Source organism: Castor canadensis, chromosome 9 (genome assembly GCF_047511655.1).
Source record: "Castor canadensis chromosome 9, mCasCan1.hap1v2, whole genome shotgun sequence".
In the NCBI taxonomy this organism is placed as follows: domain Eukaryota; kingdom Metazoa; phylum Chordata; class Mammalia; order Rodentia; family Castoridae; genus Castor; species Castor canadensis.
In genome coordinates, this window is record NC_133394.1 from 106,909,071 (window position 1) to 106,934,279 (window position 25,209).

The 25,209-nt window shown below is 32.9% G+C and overlaps 1 protein-coding gene and 1 long non-coding RNA gene across 40 annotated transcripts in view; one reads left to right on the forward strand and one right to left on the reverse strand.

Moving 5' to 3' along the window:
• The window catches only part of Adgrl3 (adhesion G protein-coupled receptor L3), a 1,316,738-nt gene that overhangs the window by 1,229,977 nt on the left and 61,552 nt on the right, over positions 1 to 25,209 (reverse strand). The gene's annotated exons all lie outside the window — the stretch shown is intronic.
• Positions 16,471 to 18,052, forward strand: LOC141410972 (uncharacterized). The gene is made up of 2 exons (XR_012435801.1): positions 16,471 to 16,521; positions 17,845 to 18,052. It is a non-coding gene; the product is annotated as an uncharacterized lncRNA (long non-coding RNA).

The following is a 25,209-nucleotide window of genomic DNA, read 5'->3' on the forward strand; positions in this document are numbered from 1 at the left end:
AAATTCACCATTTCACTTAAAGGAAATACTTCACAACTTCTCCTTGGTATTTTCAAGTTATCACCATTTTGGTGATATCATTAAGTAAAATAAACTTGAGTACATACACTGCAATACCACAACACTTGATCTGATAACCTAGAGGACGCCTGAGTGACTACCCAGCAGGTAGCACATTCAGGGTGAATATGCCAGACAAAGGGATGATTCATACCTCAGGTAAGACAGAGCAGGATGGGATAAGATTTCCCTTCTATTCTCAGAATAGTGCACAATTAAAGAATTGCTTATTTGTAAGTTTTTTTCCATTGATATGTTTCATACCACATTTGACAACAGGTAACTTAAGCCTCAGAAAGAGATCCTGTGGATAAAAAGGGGACTACTATATACTTTTCTATTCCACAGATTAAGATTAAAATCTGCAATTCAGCCTATATTGCATGAGGCATATAACCAAATTCAGAAGCTGATTAAGTGGCTTTCTATTCAATATAATTAAAGGGAACCCAAAGAAAAAAGAACTTTCTCTCACAGAAACATTTTTGAGATCTATCAAAAACGGTTTTCAATGTATCCAGTAAGAGAACATAATTATCAATTTTTACCCAGGAAATAGAACCATTTTTGAATAAACTATACCTTCAAAACATACTATAGACAATATCAGAGTAAAAAAGATACTGAGATATATTGTAAGCACTTTTGTAAATGTCACAATGTACCTCCAGTAAAACAATAATATAATAAGAACAAAATTTAAAAAAAAAGAAAAAGAAAGAAATAATGGGTAATGTTTTTATAAATTAATGTAAAATACACCGATTGACTAACTTTTATGCTGTCTATAATGTCTCATGCAGTAGAGCAAGTGTCAACTGCTATAAAAGTGATCTTGCCTTTTGAGATATCATAGTGTTAGTTTTCAAATAGTATGAATGTGATATAGGTCTAGTATTTCATCATTATGTAAAATTTAATTGCATAGATATAACTAAGGTAAATTTAAGATAATGAGTCAAAAGAGAAATTTAAATTGTATGCTAAAGTATTACTACTTTCACAAAGTAATGGATTATAAACATAATTTAACATGTTTTGCCTTGTGTAAAGCTGCCTATTTTGAGAAATAAAGGTGCACAAAAGCATATATATAATAATAATACATTTTGGAAATATGAGAGTCTTCATTTCCAAATTAAATTTCAAGTAAAGCCTTTGTTATTTACACTTTCTTAAAACATTGCATTTTGACATAAAGTAATCTTGGTTTTCTGGGAAAAGTAGAACAAATAAATCCCTTAATTCTAAGTCAGTATCTCTCATATTTATGGTAGATGCATTTTAAATCCTTAAACAATATACCTATCAAAATATAAAGCAAGGCACTAACTTCCAGCTACTGATTTTTATTTCATATATCTACTAAAATTTACAAATCTGCTGAAAGGCACACCGGGGTAACAAAGATTCTTTCATGCCTGGGTTTGCAGACATTTACCATGAAAAAGCAATGAATTTGTCCTTGTCCCAGCCCAAGACTTTGAGCTAATCTGAGAAATTTGTTCTCAGTAGAGTTACTCTACCTTTCATTTCATTTCCTGTGACTCTCAACCTGTCATGTCTGGTTTTGATTTTTCATCATTGCATTCCGACATGAGTCTCCCTCATCACATAATTTACCACAGCAACAGAAAAAATAGGACTATTCAGTTAGCTTTGCTTTTGCTTCTTATCAGAAAAATTAAATAGTAAATAGTTCACATTATCCTTTTTATATAGCACATATAATTACAAAGACTCATTCTACACAGTCAACAAAATCAATCTTCCATGATTTTTCCCATGAAACCAGGGGAATTTAGATTTAAAAAACATATATTAAAAGACTGTCCTATCAATTCAATACTGGTGGTCTTACTTTTTCAAAATCCCTCATATATTATAGGAAATTTGGTGAGTTTTGAGACAATACCTTTAACTAAACCATAGCAATTGGTAACTTGTTCAGTTCAAAAAGATCAGTACTTCTATGTTTGATTTACATTTTCTAGATCTATGTTTTATTAATTATATATGCATGCAAAGTTTAATTTAGAAACTGCAAAAGGAACCTAGATTGAGACTCAGGCAGCTATTAGTATTAAACAATGACTGACAAAAGCCAAATACTAGGTGCACAGAAAAGAAAAGGGAACAAGCAGAGAGCCCTCCTCCCAACTCAGATATTAAGACATTCTTATTTAAGAAGCAGAACTATTTTACCTGCAATTTTATGGATCACATTTCAACAAATACATGATGCCTCTAATTATGTACCAGTAAGGAAAATAATACACTGCTAATCAAAACTAATATGCTATCAGTGATCATGATGTACCCTATTTTGTACATATTAAAATGTAAATATAATATGGGACTCAAAATGGATAAATTACAGTGTGCTCCAGTCACCACACGCAAGCTCTTCAATTCATTACCTACTTTATCCCTGAAAACCACAAGAGAAGTTTTCACATCTCTGAAGTGGAAAAAGTGGCAAAGAGAGATTTAGTTACTTGCTCTAGGTGAAACAACAAGGAAACAGAGTGAGGATATAAAATTAATCCCACATTGGTTCACCGTTACTCAATGTTTACTGCTTGCTAGATCTGAATTTTTATTCACAGATTTGTTATACATCAGCTTATTAAAGAGCAAGTTTATAAATATTTGGGCATGTTTCTGTATCCACTTTCTTCAGTATTATCATCGAATGCAGCATTAACATAACATTCTCATCTGACTCTATTAATTTCTCTTTAACAAGCACAGCTGTGATGTGGAACACATAGGTAATGCATTTATTTGTATTATATTCAGCAGAATTATGTATATTGTAATAACTAAAGTAAATCATGAATCTGAACTCTGTGTACCTCTTCTATTTCTATGTCCACTTATAGAAAAAGGTACAGTTTGAGTATGTTTGTGGGGTCAAAGGTAACAAACTATCAGAAATCATGTTTAATGCAATCTCTATCAACATACTATGGTAAGAATGTTTTTAAAAGGCCGAGGAACACAACTACCCTCTCCACTCGCTGGTATCTTACTTCGGATGAGTCAGCTTCATATTTCTTCTCAGCATAACCTGCACTTGAGCTTGACTTTGGTTTCTCGCACTTCACAGAGCTTCCAGCTGCTTTACAATGTGTCTCGGCAGTTCACCAACACTGCTTCCTGCTCAGCCTTGCTGTACGGAGGCAAGTGTTCAGTGTTTGATAACTAGCTCTAGGTGGGACAGAAATAGAGAACTCAAAGAAAGACGGTTAACATGAATTGTCTGTGATCCTTCTTTACTGTTACTTTGGGGCCTCAAATTGGATAGGCGATCTTAGGAAATTACAGGTCAGAGGATAAATCAAGCCATTCAAATACACATTTTGTTAAAATGATTCTTGGTCTGTTGGTCAAGAAGGTTCTATTTGCCTTCTCAATGATACAATCTGAAGAAATGGGAGCATTTTGAAAACAGGCATCAAAGAGAACATAAAAGTATCTAAAATCTGCACCTTCATAAACTATATTATTTCCTGCCTTCCAGCTACCTCGCGGCTTTCAAGATCTTCTCTTTGACTCCACATCTCTAGTTTTGGTATTGACAAAGAAAAGGCCCCAGGCATTCTCTCTGCCATTTGCATCATTCAGTCCAAAAAAACCATTCTCACGATGTAGAGCACAGTTGTGAATGGACTATGTTGTAGGCAGTCTTAAAACCGGCAGGTTAAAGAAAAGTCTAAATTAGGGCTACACAGTGCCACATACATTCACAAATATGTTTCTATATAAACAAAAGATAATTACATGCGTATGCAAGCTAGCTATCTAGATGAACAATAATCTGATTCCCAGACAGGATCAGATCTTTTCATATAAGCTATAATTAATGTTAGTAGTCTTACAACTATAGTCTTACAACTATAGTTTGTCTTATGTTATTATATTTCCTTTTTCTCATCAAATTTAGAACACTTTTTCATTGAAGTAAACAAATAAGATTAAATTTACTTTTTTCCCAGGGTATTTCACTTCGGTGACAATGAAAAATGTGTATATTTCAGTAAAGCTTAAGGTAGTTTAATTATGAAATGATTTTAGGCTCTCTACAAGTTTTATCAGCCTTATTTATTGAGGTTGAGCTAACTTCAAAATAAATTGGCATGTATGGACACTGAAGAACACCATTTTCATCTGCTTTTCTCTGTTATGTGTAATATTTACTCCTTTCTTTTAACAATAGTTCAAAATGCCACAACTTTTTTAAATCATTGTGTCAAACTGATACCTTCAACAAGGAAAAGAAGCATACCATCAACCAGATACCACACAATGTGAAGACATGGCCTAAAGAATGAAGATACAAAATCTCCTAAATTAGAACATGGCTACTGTACTATTCTTATGTATGGAATATCTCCACTTGTAGTTTTCTCTTTACAATTAATTTTCATATACTAACAATGATACAAAGGCAAATAAACATCTTTCCATGAGAAGTTACTGTTTGGCCTCTGTAACTAAAGCATTAAAGCATGCATTCATTGTGTGTGTGTGTGTGTGTGTGTGTGTGTGTGTGTGTGTGTGTGTGTGTGTGTGTGTGTTTAGCCAGATAAAATCTTAGGACTTTGAAATTCAAAATAAATATAAAAAATTTTAAATCTATAACGAACCATAATGGCATGGGTAATAATCTTTCTTTCTTCAATTTCTAACTTCTCCATTCGGCCAAGAATAGTATCTTCTCTAGTGACCACAGTCACTTAAAAGATAATAAACAGATTTTAAGAAATCAAATATTTGAATTTTTAAAAGATTATTCCTATATAATAGTATACATATTTAATACATTATTATATTTAGAAATATAAGGAGCTAAAAATATTTATGTACTACAGGTTTAGAGTTACAGGCTACAGAAACATAAAATTAATGGCCAACTTTGTCAAGGCCTAATTCATTGTTAATAAAATTATATATGAGAACTAATATACCTTAAGTCTAGTTCTTACATTCCTTACCACTACATGTGAATATTTAAAAATAAATAGATAGGATGAAAGACAAAATATAAGCCAACACATGAAAAATTTTAGTTATATAACAATGTCATTCATTGAGAATGTTAAATTTTACATTTAACTATTTTAATTTCTATTAATCCATTGGACTGGGTATTCTGAAAATATATGAATGCCAAGTCCAAATGATCATCAACTCTAAATTAATCTCAGCTAAATTTCATAAAGGCTATAAAAGTTGTGGCTGATTAGTATGGATATATTCAAGAAATGTGGAACTAATCAATATAATTTGATTATCTAAATGTAATTATAGAAGCTAATGCATGCTCAAAATTTCTTGTACAAATGGCCTAATATTTAATGGATACAGGAAGACCAACAATATTTCTTTCAGAGATGCTTTCCATCTTTCAAATGTATTGTTAAGTACATCTTCCACCATGTTTATGAATCAAATGATAATGAATGCTAAGTGCTTGCCATATTTTAAGCCATATGATAAATATTTATCTGGATACTTTCACTTAATATTCATAACAGCCATTTTATAAAAAACAATGCAAAGACACAGAAGTAAAAAAAGTGACCCATGGTGACACAACTCCTAAGTGCTGAGCTGGATTAGCAGCCTACACATTCTGTCTTCAGAAGTTATCTCCCTATGTTATATCAGAATTGATAATTTATGTCTCATATTTTTAATTTACTCAACTTCAACAAAGATAACAATGATGTAGCGAATCACTTGTACATCAGTAGTCAAAGACTGGCGTAGTTAAAAGTTTTTTTAAAAAAATATTGTCTCAGGATTTCTAATTCTAATGGCATAAGAGAAAAAAAATTATTGCAAAATTTACTTCTCAATGGCTGACTTACTATATTATAAATTATGACTATGCCATAAAGATAATTATTGCCATACTGTATATCACTATAATCTACTGTGCAGCCTATAGTAGTCTTCTACTGTTGGAAGTGACCAATAAAGCAAAATTATTTATGTCATAATTATTTAAGTCTAGTGCAATTATATCTTTTTAATCAGACATAAAGTGAGAAAAAGAGAAAGATGGTATGAGTCATGATAAGCTAACTTTTCTCTGAGGAGATGTTAATATTTTCCATGGATGAAAATACACCTAAAGTATTTCTTATAATAATCTACACTATACACATAATTTTAATAGACAGATAGCAGTACATATGTGAAAAGAGAAAAGCTCTGGTATCAGCAGATGAAAGGAAAGTAGGTTTGTTTCAAATTACTAGAATTCTACAGCTGGGCTACATCACAGAAATGTATAGTTCCATATTCATAACAGCATTACATATATCTAGCTGTCTGATATTCTAAATGTATATACACATATATGTGCATATAGATATAATTTTACTGTGATTTTACCCATTCTGTTTTTACTGGTATCCTGGATGAAGAAGCATGCCAGGACAAGTTTAGCATAAACAGTTCTGTTCCTTGGAATAGCTGATTAAAATAGCACTATTCTATAAGTGTAGGACCACTAGAGAAGCTTAAGAGCTGAACCAGGAAAAGTGAATATCAAGGCAAAGTTTTCAATATGAGACTGACTTCTTACCTGCCTCTACACAAAACAAGAGGGACTGTCTCTTCCCAACTTTATTAGGCAGTTGTGGCAAACAGTATTTGGCCACACAACAACTCTCAAAACGTTCTACCTAGTACAGCCCCTAGGCTAGCCACTGAAAACTACTTCTGAATGTGCTAGCCTGCCTAGTACAGGAATTATTATGTGCTCTAGTTCTAGCTAATTATATGTAATGAGACTCTGTTGGGTAAATTCAGAAAATAACTGTTCAATCACCATATTCCTGCCGTTGATACCAAGGTATCTGAAAGCCATCATGCTACCTACAGATTTTTTTTTTCAAATGACCCACCAAAGATGTTGAAAAGAGAAATGGTTGTTGATGATTCACTTGCAAGGACAAACAATCATAAGAACCACCTTCTTCTAGAAGTCTTCTTAAGTAAACAAGTATCCTTTAATGCCTCTGCTCACCTGGTTTTCTGTTACATAGTCAAAAGCATCCTACATGATTCAGTAGAATTATTTATTTGGTGAAATAAAAATATCTTAGAGTAAGAAATGTTCTTTCCAGAGGGGAAAGTCCAAAAGAAGTATACTAAATTCAGCTCAATTACAATGTTTTACCCCACTTTCCCCAATACACTGGATGAGTGAAGTGTTACGAATGAAAAGATCCTAAAAGCAGAGGGGAAAGGATGAAGAGCAATGTCCAAAAAAATAAAAACTTACACAAAGAGCTTCTCAACCCATATACAGCTTAAATGTCCATGAACCTGATGAGTATTTGTTACTCACTACCTCTGCATTCCTTATCTTTTCCAAGTATTATCCTAAATTTCCAAGCAGTGGAAGGTGGCCTCACATGCTTTTAGGTAACAGACAGCTTTGAATGATTTGGGCCAATCTTCGTGGCGCTACAGATGGATTCCTACAGGTACATTCTCCAAATCAAGGCAATCAGAGACAAAATCATTGATCCAAAAAGCTATGGGAAGCCAACTTTTCTCCTTCCTAACAGTTATTTCTTTGTTTTGTTTTGTTGTGGGAATCAAACCCAGAGCCTCACACATGTTAAGCACATGTTCTGCCACTGAGTAACTACATCCCAAAGTCCTTACTAGAATTTTACGATTTAAAATTTCTGTGCCCTTGCCTTTCACACAAAAAACTACTTACAGAATTCATTTATAGTTTAGTTGTTGTCTATAAAACAGTAACATTTATTCAAGCAATTCTTTTCCATACAGAAAGAATCATTAAATTCCCTCTCATCTTTTACAAGGGAGTTAGTTTTCTATTCAGGTAACTTTTTAATGTTTTAAGAGTGCATTAAAGTTATCCTCATCAGACAGATAAAGGACATTAAAATGGAAATGTCGATATTTAGTTGTCTACTATTAAAATACTCAAGTATTCAAGAGATCAAATGATCTTCAAATTGCATCTTCTATGCTGTACTACACGCTATCCTAAGACTACAATAACTCAACAGTGTGCTTGGGTCATTTCTACCTTAGTGCTATAAAAAGTACTTTTCACTCAAGTATGGAAAATATGATCTTTTCTACATACTGAAAATCTTTACTAGAGACAATCCATTATTTGTAGATGATGCTGAATATTAAACGAGAGTCAATAAAAGAAAAAAAAATGGGCAGCTTTTTTTCTTATAAAGTGAGAGGTAGGGCTAGGCACGTGGCTCGAGTAGTACACACCTGCTTAGCAAGTTCAAGGCCCTGAGTTCAAACCCCAGAACGCCCAAAAAGTAAAAAAAAAAAAAAAAAAAAAAAAAAATTTAAAATGAGAAAGTGACAGAGGTCTTTGATCATTATAATTACCAAAAACATATAGACGTCCTATTTATCAAATATTAGAGGAGAAAGGAAATGTGTATAAAACTATCACCCTCTAACAAAAAGAAAATCAATGAATTTTCTAATTTTGAAATAAATGTAATCCCCAATATCTAGAAATTTTGAGTGGGGTGTGTTGAGGTTTTGTTGTAGTTTCCCTCTTCTCATGTATTTCAAGTTTGGGCCTATGTAATTTAAAAGAAATTAATGAATGTGGTGAATTTATAACCATCTACAGGTTTACCTGGCATAGAAAAGAGGGAAGAAATCATATCAAACCAAATTATTTTATTAGCATAGTATTCCAATCACTAGGTAATTATATATAATTCACCATTTGTCTTAGTTACATAGATACCATCTTAAAGCCAGACTAAATTTACTTTCTCCATGTGCTGACTTCTCTTACTCTAAAAATTTGACTCCCAAAGAAATATAAATGATTGTCAAATAAAACATCCTTTTAAAACTTCATTGTTGATGGAAGCAAGTTTTCATGACAAGGTGAAAAACTTAATTGTTGAAAAATATTGAACAAGTATCATCTTCCTCTAAAATCAAAAAACAAATTTCATTGTTTTCTGTGAATGACATGAATTTGGCATTCCGCCACATTAAATATTCTATGAGTTTAAATAACTGAGCCAAAAATATAAATCAAGTTTCAAATTATTTTATTTTTAAAGACACACTATATTCCCATGCCAAAATACTATGAAACAGTTGACCACAAAAAGGAATAATGTTATAGCAAAATAAATCAAAGAAGTTTAATATGTTTAAGATCTAGTTTCATTTTTTAAAAGATTCTGAGCAAACTAAACATTGTTCTATAGTCCTCCTATACATGAGCTGAAGAAAAGAGGAAAGAAGAGGTAAAGTAGAAGCCAGAGTCAAGCTGTCAAGTAAAAGTGATTTTTTGAATTATTTCCTTAGAGGACTAGCCCAGCCCCGTCTTCATTTCTACTTAGTACTATAGTAGATAAATTTGAATTCACAGGAATGTTAGGAGAGTCCCAAAAGGACACAACATTTCACAAAATCAATAATTTCTAGCATAATGCTAGTTCAAAACTGGGCTCCTTTAAATTTCTAACCAAGAATACAATAAAAGTGAAGTTATGAACAAATGCAACAACATTTCTTTGCTGACAACAGTGAATGACTATCCTGACTCAACACCCCTGCAGCACTTAGTTTAAGGGGAATTGGGAGGTGAACAGAACAGGGCTGAGCAATACACTGACACTGGGATGTGCAAAGTATGCTGATATGGAACAGTTCTGCTTGGGGGGAATTTAAGTCAGCCAATGGGTTCTTCCTCAACTTAGCTATACAGAGAAGGAACTGAAAAGAAAATACTGTGTGAAACATTTTGGAAATCATATTTCCTCAAGTTTAACATTAAAAAAAATTACCAAGGAATTTCTAGTCACCCACAACTTACAACTGGTGAAATACCAGTTGATTAAAGCATTATATTAAATAAAGCCAACATCATATTTCTTTCTTTCCCTATAAATTAAGTAGTTTTTCCTACATTCCCCAAGACTACACCCACAACCTATGGCCGCCCACCTCACTAATAAATTTTTTTATTATTAACATCATTCAGCTGGTTGTTGCAGAAAGATTAAATAAAACTGTTGGCAAAAATATGAAAAAAAAAGAGAGAGGGAATTCAGAGGAAGGAAGAACTTGCAAGGGATGAAAGAAGCAAAGAGAGGAGAAAAGTAAGTATATCACCTCATACTGCTTTCCAATTTTGTATTATGTCCTCCTGATCTCCACAAAATGCAATTATACATTTGTTTAGGTATTTTAATGAGAACATACAATTCCTCTAGGAGAATTCTTCCATTTCACACTATTATAAACAAATGCAGCAATGCTAAATTTTTGGATATATTCCTCCATTTGTTTTCATAGCTAAATAAATAAAGTTTAGTTTATGATGAACACAGTTTCTCAAATTTCTCTAGACATTTAAACCAAAATATATTTTCAAATTTTTGGAGCTCAAAATTCTTTAGTAGTCAAAAAACACTCATTTTAAAAATTACTACATACTTTTAAACTGAGAAAAATGTGTTTTTGGATTCATCATTCACATGTACTCTATAAATTGTATGTGGTAAAATGACTTGGCAAAGAGCAGGTGCTATACTTCTAGTAAAATTTGTCATCAAATTTTCTGTACCTGCACCTAGGTGTGTAGACTTTATTAGTAAAATTAGGTAAATACAAAAACAAGCAACTGCCTGTTGTTTCTTAAGGAAATTATCTAAAAGCAGCAGAATAACCTAATTGTAGATGTTTCAAAAGGGAAGTTAGTGGTCTTAGTGGTTAAGGAAGTTGGCTGCATGCTTTAAAAGAGCAGAGTCTCTGTGTTACAATATGATGATGAGCTGTTATTTTTGGAGAATGCCCTAATACTGAATAGTATTGCATATTTGATCAGTTATTTGCAAGGCACCTGGAGTTACGGCTTTAAACATTTGCTTACCTCGATTAAGAAAATATGGAAAGAAATTAGACTGGGCAACTTATTTTATCTAGGATAAAACTGATGGGTTCAATTATGTTCTAAGGTCACAAGACAGGACCATAGCCTTGTGATTACGTATGCAAGCAGATAATGTTACCTAGTTGTGAGATTAAATGAAGGGAATGGTCTGGAATGGAGACCTTCATATTATGAGTCATTTGTGCATAAAGAGAGATTAAAGACTCAGGGCACGGATCTCAAATTGGGTCAAAGCATAAGGCAATAAGGTGATTAGCATACTCTACTTGGGGTAAACTGTTCTGGCTATTTGAAACAAGAAAGAAACTAGAAGTATTTGAGGATACATTCAAGGTTCTGAGGTCTTAGATTTCTTGAACTGCAGAGTAATTTGTAAATTACTTTGTGTTTTTCTTTCCTTTACCCTTGAACTTTTGTTGAAGTCTGAAGCATTCGGATCTGATGTTTGCTGCACTTTGGAGAACTGAAAAAAGAATCTGTACCACTTCTAAAACTTAGGTGAAAATGGAGAGTCGTGTCTCTCATTTCCTAAGACCGTAGAAGGGACAGTATTTGTGACCAGCAAAGCTGGGAGGGCAAAACTCACATAGGTCATCAGCATATGCGGCAACTGTTGAAAAAGAGGAACAAATGCAAAGGAAAAAAGAAAAACAAATGAAACTGAAGAACCTGAGGTCTACAGCATGATTAAGATAAATCCCTAAAATCCTGTCAGCATCTAAGGGATAATTTGGGGGATAGTTTTTAGCCATCAATCAGTGATAACTTAAGCTTCATTGAGTATAAGAACTAAAAAATCCTTTTATGTTAAATACAAAACTCTTCAGAGTTCTTTTAAGCCACAAATCATTCACCACCAACAACAAAAGACAAAAAACACAAAATGCTGAGAGTTATCAAGACCTTGAAAAAGCACTTTCTTACCCCCAAAGCTAACTTCCCCCTATACTGTGCAAGTACAAATTACTCACACATAGTTATCTTACGAATATTAAAGTTGTTACAAATTAACAATTTAATAACCAAATGTTGATTTTAAGTGTGATGTAAAACCTTATTAGAGGGTCCTGAATTTGATCTTGTGAAAGTAGTCTTTAAAATTAAGAGACTTACCTTTTAAAATCTTCTCTAATGGAAAATTCTATTACTTGTTGTTGCTACTTCAGACAAAGGAAGTGTGCACATAAACAGCATTCTTTACAGGCTACTCATGAAGCTCTCCTTAGACCTTGAAGATGGAGCCTTCTCTACCATCTCAGTAAATGATTAGGACACTAAAATTATCACTTTTATTAAAATGCATTTTGTTATAACTTTCCTTATACAGCAAGCAATCAAAAGCAGAATTTACTACATTTACAGTCCTGACAACAAAATGAAAAATAGGTTGGATATAGTTCACAGTTACGGAACTCAGATAATGAGAGCCAAGTTCTTGACCTGTATAGAGAGAAATCAAATAGGTAGCTTGAAAGATCCACATTGACAAATCTAGTACGACAAGGTTGACTATTAAACTTAAGATTTTCTGAACCTTGAAAAATATCTACTTTTCTAATATAATATTTCCAATTTTTAAAAAAATATTTTTTGGAAATTGTTTTAGTATTGTTTAATAAAAGAAACAGTATGTACAAGAAGACTGTAAAAAGACAAGTAACCAGTGTGAAGTCAAGGTCAGCTAACATCCCTGGATTTAAAAATGAAATTCTGCAGATTCACTTTACCCTGTAGCATTTGCTACAGTGGCCTTAAGGCATCTAGAAAGAATCAAAGGAAAAGAATACTTAAATCCTAAGAAGTTTAAATCCTGCCTTCTTTTCCCCACCACTAGTAACTTAAAGATTCACCAAGAAATCAAGTCTCCATAGTCATTACTGATTAATCATGTATAATACAAAAAAATGGCTACCTGTGAGAATGTAAGTCCTCCTAAAATATTTAACACCTCATTGAAAATACAATTTTGTATGCGAGAGATTTTACTCTTGGGGTACCAAAAGATTAGATCAGAGATATACTGCCAGACTGTTAACAAACGGAAGCTTAAGCACAAAAAGCTTAAAAAAAATTGTATCAATGGATATAGCCCTTAATTTGGATTTTAATATCATAATTGTATTGGTCTTTAAATAGAACCCTTTGAGGTAATGTAATTCAAACAAATTCTATTTTTAAAAAAGTTTTGATACTTTGCATTAAAATAAAGCAGTAATTTGCTGGCTTCAGATATTCAATACACTTATGTATTAAGATAGTTATAAAAAACATAAATATCAGATCTACTTGAAGGCTTACCTATAAATAACATTTTAATGTATAATAATCAGAACTTTCTGCATTATCATATTGAGTCATCTTTCTTATTGAATAAAAGATTGCAGCTGTTTCTTAGATCAAAGAGTGTTAATTTTGCACCAATAGTTTTAAATATTGCAAATCATTTCATTTAGTGGATCTATGACAATATATTTAATTTACCTCTTTTTATTACATATAGAGGTTGATTCTAATGTCTTCCTTTTAAAAGTTGCATCTTTACATGGATTCTTGGGTTTTCAATTTTCTTTTTAAAAATACAGGATATGTTTTGAATTATTAAACAGTAATAACCTTGTAATTTAGAAAGCCCATCTACTCTGAAATAATCTTCTCAGAGAAAAACTCTAATAATTAAAAAACTATTATTTTGGGAGGGAAATTTTAAATCAGTGTTATCAAATGTTTAATCCCTACTAATGTCTGCCTAAGCAGCATGGTGTAATGAAAGGCAAACTAGCAGAATTTAAGGGTGGGAAATACTACATTTTATAGAAACTTCATTTACTTCAATTAACTTATCCCTTTTTTAAAAAGTTTTAAAAACTTTAAAGTGATTTGAAATGAAATAAACTGACTCATCTTCTATTTCTTCTACTACTGTAGTCCTCTTGGGTGAAGAGTCCATAGAACATTGCACTCCCAACATGTTTTGTACATCTCAAAAGCTACTCAAAGGGATTAGTACACTTGATATTGAAATATTAATCGCCCCTCTACCCATGAAGTAGTTGCAATACATATTTTTCTCGTTTTATAGATGAAGAAACTTTGGCTCCAGGAGGTGCAGTGACTTGGCCATTATCATATATTTCTGTCAGTTCCATACTACAGAATCAGCACAGGAACAACACCCTTCACTTCAATCTCCTAAACCCAAGTGCTTTTATCACAGGGCATGGGGAAGGGGTAAGAAGATGGGAAACAGACTAGAGAAATTTTTTAAATAAAAATAAATTTTGAAATTGTAAATAAAAACAAATAACATAGGGTGAATGAGAAGAAAAAAAGAAACATGGAAGTCCTCAAACTGAAAAGAAAACTAAACAAATATGGCTAATTCAGCAGAGTCCATGAGAAATAAGGTACACTATTTTAAAGATCTTTATTTTATAGAGGAAGGGCTAGCTCTAATATTTTAGGCATGAGCTTAAATATCATCTATTTAAAGATGTTTTCTTTACCACATTATCAAAAGAAAATTTTGTATTGCATCTCTATAAGTGACTCGGTAAACATATTTTGAATACATGAATGGAAAGACACCTAAATGATATGAGAAAATAAACTTTATTCAGGGAACCTAGGATTTCCATCTAATAGACACAAACAGAATACCATTCAAATATGTCAACAAATACCCAGTTTTTCATGCAGCAGTTTAGTTATATACTGAAAACCAAGTTTTGATATTGATACCTTTTTGGCTTCAAACCCTCATCCAAACAGATCTATATTTTTAGTTTCTGCCCCAAAGCAGAAATACTACAACTTCCATTATCACATAATATAATATCCTTTCTAAAACCAGTCTAGACAGACACGATCTGCTGAAGTCTGAAATATTTTTCTTTTATGATCATGAACAGACATAGAACAACAGGCTTAAAACACTAAATTATAGCCACACAAAGGTTTTATTTCTAAAGTAGTTCCACTCAATGTGAATTAAGAGTTGGCATGTCTGTACGCAAAATGTACAAAACCCACAGTATGAATTAAGTTTCATACTGTACTGTGCACATATCTGTTCCTTTTTGCGTATGTGCTCAACCACCTTTTACTACTAAAGTGTTTCTTATTCTTTTTGAAGTCCCACAGCAATGTCTCCTAAGATATTTTGTAGTTTAATGTCAGGTTCCTTATTTCAACCCTGAAGATTATCAGAAATACCATAAGGAATGTTTTCATAGTCTTAAGAAAACTAAAATTCAATTTGTTTCTAGTTCATTAATTATCTTTGCTCAGAACTCCAGGGTTTTGATCTGAAGGAAAAATACCCTTGAGGAAAAAAATACTTTTATATCTTAGCTGCATGTCATGGAGCGAGAAAAAGGGTAGATAAAAGAGACCATCTTTTCAGAATATAAATATGATTCATGCTATAACTACAGGCAGCCAAGCCCAGCTATAATAGTTTTTAAAAATGAAAGGATCAGCTGTGTCTCAGTCAAACAATTTCAAGTCCTCTATCAAGATCCAGGGGAAACATTACCCAATTTTACTTTAATCTGTGCTCTTAATTTCCTCACCAGCCCTTTAGAAATGTTGACTACTTAAGAGTCCCAAAGCCTTACACCTGAGAATTTACCCAGCATATATAAATTCTTGGCCGGCTTTACTGTTCCTTCTACAGGTCTGAGGATCTATCTATATTCTCCTGAAGTGTCTGCTTCTAATATTTACACTGCTTGGACTAATATAAACAATAGCATCATTTATTTTGGTAGCTTACTCTAAGCTATAGAGCTTATAATACATTTTGACATGTATTAATTTATTTCATCCTCACAGTAGTATTTTTTGAAACAAAGGATAAGACACCATTATTCTGTTTTTACAAACGAGGGTCATGGATTTCAAGAAGGTTTGGCAGATTGTTCTGAACAACACAGCTGGCAAGGTGTGGCTTCAGCTAGAATTAAAGGGTCTTGAGACCCTTTCAGGCATTCTTACCACTATGTCCCTATAATTTTAGGTTATGGATTTTAGCCAGTTTTATGCTAAGATATTGACTTCAGCCAGAAACAGAATATTTAAAGTGAATAATAATGTTGTGAATCAATAAAATAATTAAATAATGAGAAAAGGAGATTAGAAGCAGGTGTGTCTACCTGTGTCTTACCCTATGGTAAGTAATTTATATATTATCTGCATTCAGGAAGACAAAGCAGTATCAAACATTCACTCAAGTCCTTTAACACAAGCACTAGTATAAAGTTCACTTGGATGACTCTAGACCTTGTAACTCAGTCACGGTTATATTATTATTCACAAAATGCAGAATCCAAGGTTCAAAAGGTTAAATGACTTATTTGCCCAAAATTACACATTTACTCCATGGTAAATCAGAAACTGAACTTAGGCGGCTAGGCCTGAGTATTATATATATCATAAATCCCACCCATAAGTACCCAGAAGCCATCAAAATACACTTGCTGAAAGCCCAGATTTTAAAAAATAAATAAGTAAGTAAAGCCTGGGGGACTTATGTTCTAATAGCTAAGGAAAGAAAGAAAAATTTAAGCTCATTTAGCAGTTCAAATTTTCCAATTTTTTTTGCAATGATTGCTTGATTTTCACACCAGTATCTATTATGTATTGGGAGTACTATATGTATTTTAAAGATAAGTACATTATAATTAAGAAAGCAATGTGCCTAAAATTTAATGGTTAAAACTTTTCATAGTTATGTCATTTTTCATGGAAAAAAAGGAATTAAAATGTAGGATTCTTTTAAATGTTAGTTATCTTCTTACTGACATTCCAACTTTCAAAAAATGGGGAGACTATAAATAGGAAAATTGACAAACTTACATAAAATGAAGGTCAGTTATAGGATTGCAAAATCTATAATACAAAATGATTCTTTAAATACATCTGTGGAAATTCCTCTACAGAACAAAATACTTTATAGATCAGAGAGCCAAAAAAAAAAGACAAACATGATCAAAATCTATAATATCATAACAAATGGGATTTTACTAAATCCATATATAGCAGAATTGAATGATGTTATTTGAAGTTGAAAGTAGGCAAATGTGTAACAAGTGAAAAGATACATTCTCTATACTGCAGCTCAAGTTGTACCTGACCTTAAAACTGAAGTTGTACAGACTGAAACTTACATGGCTTAAAAACGTCTAGACTATGAATAATAAGCCTATAAGGAGGTCTGTCAGTGAAATTCTAGAGTAATGGCGAGGAAAGAGCCCTCTTTGTTGAGGTCATCAATACAGTGAGTGAGGTTGTTGATGAGGGCATAATATATTTCTTTCTCCCCAGCAGCAAAGCCTTTATTTAAACAAATTGGTTTTCAGAATAGGATAATCAACTTCTGTTCATAGCCTTTGCCCCCAGGGACCTACTCCTCATTCCACCCATCTTTCAACTTTTTGCCTGCACCCTTGCCTGGTGAGAACTCTGATGTCAGCTTATTGTCTTTTCCCTAATATCTCTTTTTGGCCTGTGATGCACAGTCTCAGATAAAATGCATGGGACAAAAAATAAAAGTTGAGTCACAAATGTCTACTTCTTTAATCTTTATTCAGTTTTCTATTTCTATTTTTATGAAAATAAATAGATTGAGCGAGGTCTCCCCTAAGGCCAACAGACATCACTTCGTTTTAGACAAGTAACTGAATGCCCCGTCTTGATCTGTCAAGACCAGGTTCACATTCAAGGTCCCACAGGGACAGGTGGGTTATATAAATTAATCAAGTGGGCTGGGTAAAAATAAAGGGAAGTAGTGACACCTATGGTAAGCTAAAACATGCATGCTCTTTCTACAGCAACCCACTTCAAATTTTTCAAGAATTGTGAGAAGCAAACTTTATAGACTAGATATGCTCTGCGGCATACTCTAAGAACCTGGAGCAAAGAGAAAAACCTAAGACCCGATGCTTATCTTTGGACAACAAGTTAACAAGACAGTTTACATCTTATTAACTTGAAATGTATGCACAACCTATTAAAAGTAAATGCCCTTCAGCCACTGAACTAGTCTTCACTATTACTAAAAAATAACTTTACATTGTCACTGAAGAAAGAATTTTGCCAGGCATTAAAAAATTACTATGATGGTCACCATTCTAAGTTGATAAAGGCTTCAGATAAGCTTATAGTGTAATGGAGGAGACAGTTACACTGATAATGCACTGGAGTGACAGGCAGGTTTAAATAGTACAACAGATAACAACGGTAACAAAGAATTATTCCAGTTGCATGGACAATATGTAGTCTGGGGCAGTACAGCACGTTCAATCTATCTTCTTTATCAAGTCTAAAGGTTACAAGTCCTTCAATTGCAATTCTTGACCAAGAAAGTGACTTTCTCATGGTCACAAAAGTGGTTAGATGCAAACTCAAAAGCAACTTCCTAAGTATCCATCTAATGTTCTTTTTCTGACCAGCAAAATGCCTCAGATAACCATAGAAACATCTAGAGAAGATACATTTTGAACCCAAAGCATGTTATTTTAAAATCATTCAGATAAAGGCAATCATTCAACATATTTACTAAGGAGCTCTTGGTCAGGTAATGGAGGTTGAACACAGTATAAATAGTGCTGTTGAACACAGCATAAACAGTCCAGCCCCCTTAGAAATTCAGTGTCAGGAAATTTGATGCTTTCAGCAGAGAGCCAAAGTATTTAAAGCTCGTAACATATTCTTCTCTTTTGTCTTCCACTAATGGGATACAATTTGGAACTAACTCCAGAACTTCATACTGGAGATGGCAATCTCTCCCATGGTTTATATAATAATGTTAACATTTATCATTTTTATATTTGCTCATTAAACTGCTGGAGATTCTTCATGATGAAAGGTAGGAAAAAACTACTCATGCCAGGATTCTGTCATCAAATATTCCTCAGACTTCCACACTTTAGCTAACTTTTTCTTGCCAAAGCCACTAAAACTTCTGCACCTTCTTCCTCTAATATATTGCAACAACATGCATTTGAAGATTTCTGAATCCTTTGCTAATCTATTTTGTTGCATATAGATTCACAGTTTAATAGGTCACTATGGCATCCTTTATTATAAATCAGATAATGAAAACAAATTTATTGACAGTCATTTTTTAATTTTTAATTAAATTTTTAATGTTTAATTTTTAAACATTAATATTTGCTATGCAATTTCTCTTAAAAAGGCATTCTTTTATACCTAAGAACAGACTGTTATGGAAAGAAATATCCTTAAATACATAATAAAATATATATTAATTATATATAATAGAATGCAATTAAGGGTTGCATCACAAATTCCATTTGAGAAGGGCAAATTTTATTTAACAGTGAAAACATCAGTTCTAAATGCTAAATGTTTTTATTATATGCAGTTGTGGTCATTGAATTAGTATCTGAAGCCATTCTTCCCTTATATGCCACATGTTGGGGGGTGAAGGATGTGATGTAAACAAAAATTTTTACCACAGCTTTTGTAAAACTGCACTTCCATTTTCTAATGCCACTTCTCGCTTTTTCTTTGTTTTCCCCTTTGTCTTTTAACACTGGCTAAGGAACAGATGGTAGCTATTCAATGCCACAAAAATGTACCACACAGTCTTTCCACACAAGGAAATTTTCCAGCAAGTGCAGATCTCTGTACAACTCTGCTGAAAGGGCTGGGTGGATGGACACATTCAGGCAGAGGGGTGACCCTGCCACTTGGAGTTCATGAGACCATCTTTCTCCATATCCAATAAAAGATGTGTGTTAGCAATAACTAGGCTCTGTTAATTGGAAAAAGAAACTTACACAATTTCCCTCAAATACTATACTTGAGAGGAGGGCTTCACAACAATGGCAGGGGTCCTATTTAAATACTGATTTTCCATGGCAAAACATAAATTCCACAGCAGTGAACTAAAATCTGGTCCTCAGTGGGTCAACATGTCTCCTTACTCAATTACAAACAACAGTAGCAATGAAAATAGTAAGACTAAAGAAATTACATTAAGTACTTACATACTTCTTCTCATTCCATACCTAAAGGAATCCTAAACAGTTACTATGATCATCTCATTTGCAGATGAGGACACTGAGATGAACTTCCCAAAGTCATACTGCTTGCAAGACACAGGGAAATTTAGGCAATAAGCCTGAAATCCATGTTCTTACACACTATACCACTCCAGAATATCACCCAACAGATCAAGGCATATTTCACTTATCTTCAATTTATTGTCTAGGCAGAATATACTTTGTGCAACAATCTGAACACTTTTCATAGGCATTGGAGTACACGTAAATTCAAATGCAGAATCTTCTCTCACAAATATCAAAACAACTTCAAACAATGAAAATTCAGGTCATTCACAACCTAGTTTTCAATTTTAAATTTCATGTATGTCAACAAAATGGCAGAACTAGTGTTGGTTTGCATTGGCATCAGTATAGGATAGGACAATATAAAAATCATCACTGTGTTTGCTTTTACTTGAAATGATGCCCTAAAGGGAAAATATGCCCTATCGTCCTCATTATATGGAAATGGAATGCAAGCCATACATAGATATTAGATTTATATACATAGAGAATGCAGCATCAGTCTTACCAATCAATTACCTTTAATTTCACCTGAAAAATGTCAGATATTGCTCTACCTCTCCCTTTTTTTGGGTTTCATCCTCTTCCCTTGCTCTTAAAACATAGAACTTATGACATCTGAACATAACTTTTGCATTAAAATTTTTAGTTTGCTATTAAAATCCAAAACATGGACACACATGGAGAGAATCACAAAACCAAATTAGTGAGTTCTGGAATGCAGCTGCCCTGAGCAAAGAATTTAGAAGAGGTGGTAGTCTTTTCTGTTTCCTTACCCATTTCTGTCTTTGGTAGTTTACTTCTTTGTGGCTGTTAAATGCCTCAAAATTAGTCTTATGAAGAACTACTTCACAATGATGTACATGTGAAAGTGCTACACACCATAAGACAGATTCCATTTTGTACATTTTTCTAGTTATTTAACAATGCTATTATTCTGAACTCTAGGGTAGTTATATTTCTTAATCCCCCAGCAAAACCTCATGTGAGATGAGATATTAGGATGACATTCATTTCTGTCAAATCCTGAAGAGCGAGGCCATTAACATTCAATGCCATACAATTGTGAAGAGCAAAGATTTAGAGCACATGTAAATTTTACAATTTCATTTTATCTCCTTGGTCCCTCAAGTCATTTGAGTTTATAGTCCTGATCCAGACTCTGAAGGCCTAAGTGCATTTCTATCACTTCACATTTGGATTTCCCTCAGCATTAAATTAAAAACAAATAAAAATTTCAGAAAACTAATACCTATATTTAGGTGTCTCCTAAGCAATCTCACATTTTTTCACATAAAAAGTACTCAATCATTGACTCTTCTTTCCTATAGCCCAAGTTTCCTTGGCTTAAAATATAGTCACATGGGATAAGTGTGTCATAAAAATACTATATTTTCTATATGCACGACATGAAAAGACATGGAAACCATAGTATCAAGTTTTCCAAAATTAATTCTCAACATAATTATGGACAATAATGGAATAGGTCAAGAATGTCACAAAAAGAAAATCAGGTGTTTGGGGCCTAGAAGCACTGGACTCCAATATTTAAGGAAATGCTTGCTTGCTTACTGTAAAAAGCAGGTGTGTCAGGACAATTCACTTTTCTTGGTCATTCTTAAACTTGGTCTTCCTATTGTCAGCAATCACATAAACATGCCTCTGACAGTATTCATTTCATGACAACCTCTCCAATTACCTTCAGATGAAGGTGTGACTCAAGTGATAGAGCATCTACCTAGCAAGCACTAGGCCCTGACTTCAAACCCCAGTATGGGCCACCCAAAAAAGGTACTAATTTAAAATTAATACAAATAATATTTTCCAGTACAGAAAATATTGGTGTTAGTCACATGTAAAGGTCTCTGACATTCCCACCTTCTGTGTAATTTAAACAGTCTAGAAACAATGACCTGAATATTTGAACCTATAAATTTTTCTTTTATGACAACACAGTAGTCAAGGTCCCAATAGCCCACATTTCTAAGTTTAGGTTTAAAATCGCTAACTTTTATTTCTGGGTCTCTAACATTTAACCTTTATGGAATTCTAACCTTTAAATGATTGGTTTTGTAAGCTTCAGAAGTCTAAATTATGTACATTCTGATAACCCTAAGTAAATTGAGATCTAAAAATGAATATTGACCTGCATAAATAAATTTAAAACAACTACCATTTGATATATATACTAATAAATGTCTTTGATAAGATATTTTGAAAGGAAAACTCTAAGTTAGAGGAAGTGTTTTTTCTAGAACCATTCCATAGGCTACTTTTGAACATGGTACTTAGTTTCTCTTGGTTTCAGTTTCTTCATCAGTAAAACAAGACAGCAAAATTAAGTGATTTGTAAAGCTTTCTGTCAGCTTTCAAACCTACCATCTGATTTAAATCTCTTATTCTAATGAATGAATATGGTAAATTAATAAATCATCTATGAGATTAAATGTGATGGTCCAAGTAAAGTTTTATTGGAGGGAAGGCAGGGATCTGCATCTTGGTTTAATTTTAAAATAACAGTTCTAGCCAAATGTAGAGCTTGTTGAATCTGACAGCTTGTTCTGCAAATGACATTATTACTTGAATAGGCCATATTTGGAAAGTATCTGAAGTAGCAAAGCAAAATAGATCTTATTTGGCTTTATTTAATGCCATGCTTCAGAAAAATCACAAATCAGTTTCATTAAATTAAACAAAGACACATTTAAAACTTGGCAAAGATGACCGTGATAATGAAGAATGATTATTTCTCTACCTATTTGGTACAACCAGTCTGCATATGACCATGATAAGATTTCATCTATTCAAACTTGAAACGTATGGGTTCAAGTGCATACTGGTTACATTTCTCAAAATCAGACCTATTCTTTTCAAATTCCCTTTTAGAAATTCCTTCTTAAAAGAATGCATATGAGAGAACAGGAAGGAGAATATAAAATACTCCTAACAAAGCATCGGTGTGCTATTAAAAATGGAGAAAAAAGAATGTCTGAATTTTCATTCCACCTTGAAGTTCTAATTAAAATTAGTCATACAGAAGATACTGCACCTACCAGCCAAAAGTTTATAATGAACAGAGAGACTTACTGCAGAATCTCTTATCAGTGCAACTCCCTTAGGGACAAAAATATTGATCTCATTCATTGAATAAATACTAAAGTAACAACAAGAATCCATTATGTCTGACCTAACAAGAATTTTTAATTGAACAAGTTACTGTCTGACTGCTCGGGAAAGAGTAGATATACTCTGACTTTCCATTCTCTTCTTAAAGCTCTAAGTTTAAAAGGCAAATAATGAATAAGTTGATGAAATCACTCATTTCTATAGCAGTACCCTCAAAATACATGTTCCTAGTTTTAAAGAATGTAGTTTTTGGCTTCTGAAAAACTTAGTAATAGATTTCCATAGTCTAAGTGTTTCTCAAGAAAATATATTGCTTAATTAACAAAATGATGCACTGCAGGTTTAACACTTAATTTTGCATGTCTTTTTCTAAATGTGTTCCATTTTAATATGTCACAACAACTGAAATAAAATGAAAAGGAAGGAAGCCATTTCTTCTTCTCAGAGTTAGTTACTAGCACCAAAAATGTATACTAGCAACTAGGTGTTAAATTTCATACAGCATTTCAAGAGGAAATTGAGATAGATTAATATCTTCCTCAAAACACCATATTCACTTCAAATAAAGCCGAGATCCAAGAAATTCTTACACTTTATTAGATCTTAGATTCAAACAAAATGTATAAGAAAATGTATAAATGGCTAATCAGCAAATAAAAGGGACAGATATTTCTCTGAATATGAAGTTTTGTTTTTTTGCATCCACATAGGGAAAAAATTGAATCAAAACAGGAACGCTTCAATTAAATTTGGAAAATTAGGTCTATGACTTTTAAACTAAGAATTTAACTTCCAAAATAATTGGAACAGTGTTAACATACTGAGATGCTTTTTGGCCCAAAAAAATAGCTATACTGGTTTTTATTTTGGTTACTTAATAAACTGCATTCATAGCAAAAAGAAAATAAATTTTATAAACTCTACCAAAACTGAATCCAAATGTTTTAGAAACCCAGTCACACATTTACATGGGATTGTAAAAAATGACATGTTGGCCAATGTGACAATTATAAATATTCATCAAATTTAAGGTCAGTTATCAAATTTTTCTTGTCAAGACTTTATACTAAGAGCATGTCCATAACACTTACTTGATTTGGGTTTTTTGGGGGTGTTTTGTTTGTTTGTTTTTGTTCATGCCAAAAATTAAATGCTAAGCATGCATTATATCACTAAACTAGAGCCCCAGCTCCTAGCATTGTATAGGTGTGCTATTGATTATAAAATATTTGATTAAGATTTCAAAATAAAAAAGTGAAGACAATTAAAATATCCACACCTTACTTCAATTTGACACAGATGCTGCCATCTCTGAAAGAAATAGAAAAATTCCATCCATGCACAGCTGCCTTTTAATTGAGAGGCCACAGTTTTGTAAGCCAGTACATAAGAAAGAGAATAAGAACAGAAGCACTTTTGTTTTTTATTCTTGTACTCTGACACTAGGAGAGCAGCAGCATCCTTACTGACCATGCTTGCAACATCAATTCACAGTAAAGTTCTTCAAACTCTGTGCTATCCATGTCAAGAACAGGCTTGAGGAAGGTTAAAAATCAAAGGAGGGATGAGAAAAATGACACTGGGCCAGCCCAGTTGTCCAAGGACAATACAGAGTGGAAAGTGCAAGTTGCTATCTCTGGGATCAATAACTGTACAGTGTGTTACAAGTACTCTTTCTGTATAATTTATTAAAACTATACAAATCTTTCACAGGGAAGAGACTTTTAGTTCATGCCAAGTTGCAGCTGTGACCTTCACACATACATATGTACATATATATGACCATCTTATCACACACACACATATACACTGGCAATCCCAACAGAGTTGAAAGTTTAACATTTCCAGCTAAGACTATAAATTCCTTCATTTATGCAGCTTATTTGTTTTGACTCTGCCTAAATCTTTTCAATATTTGTTAAAATACAACATTTAATACTTCAAAATTACTGCTAAACTATGTATCATAATACA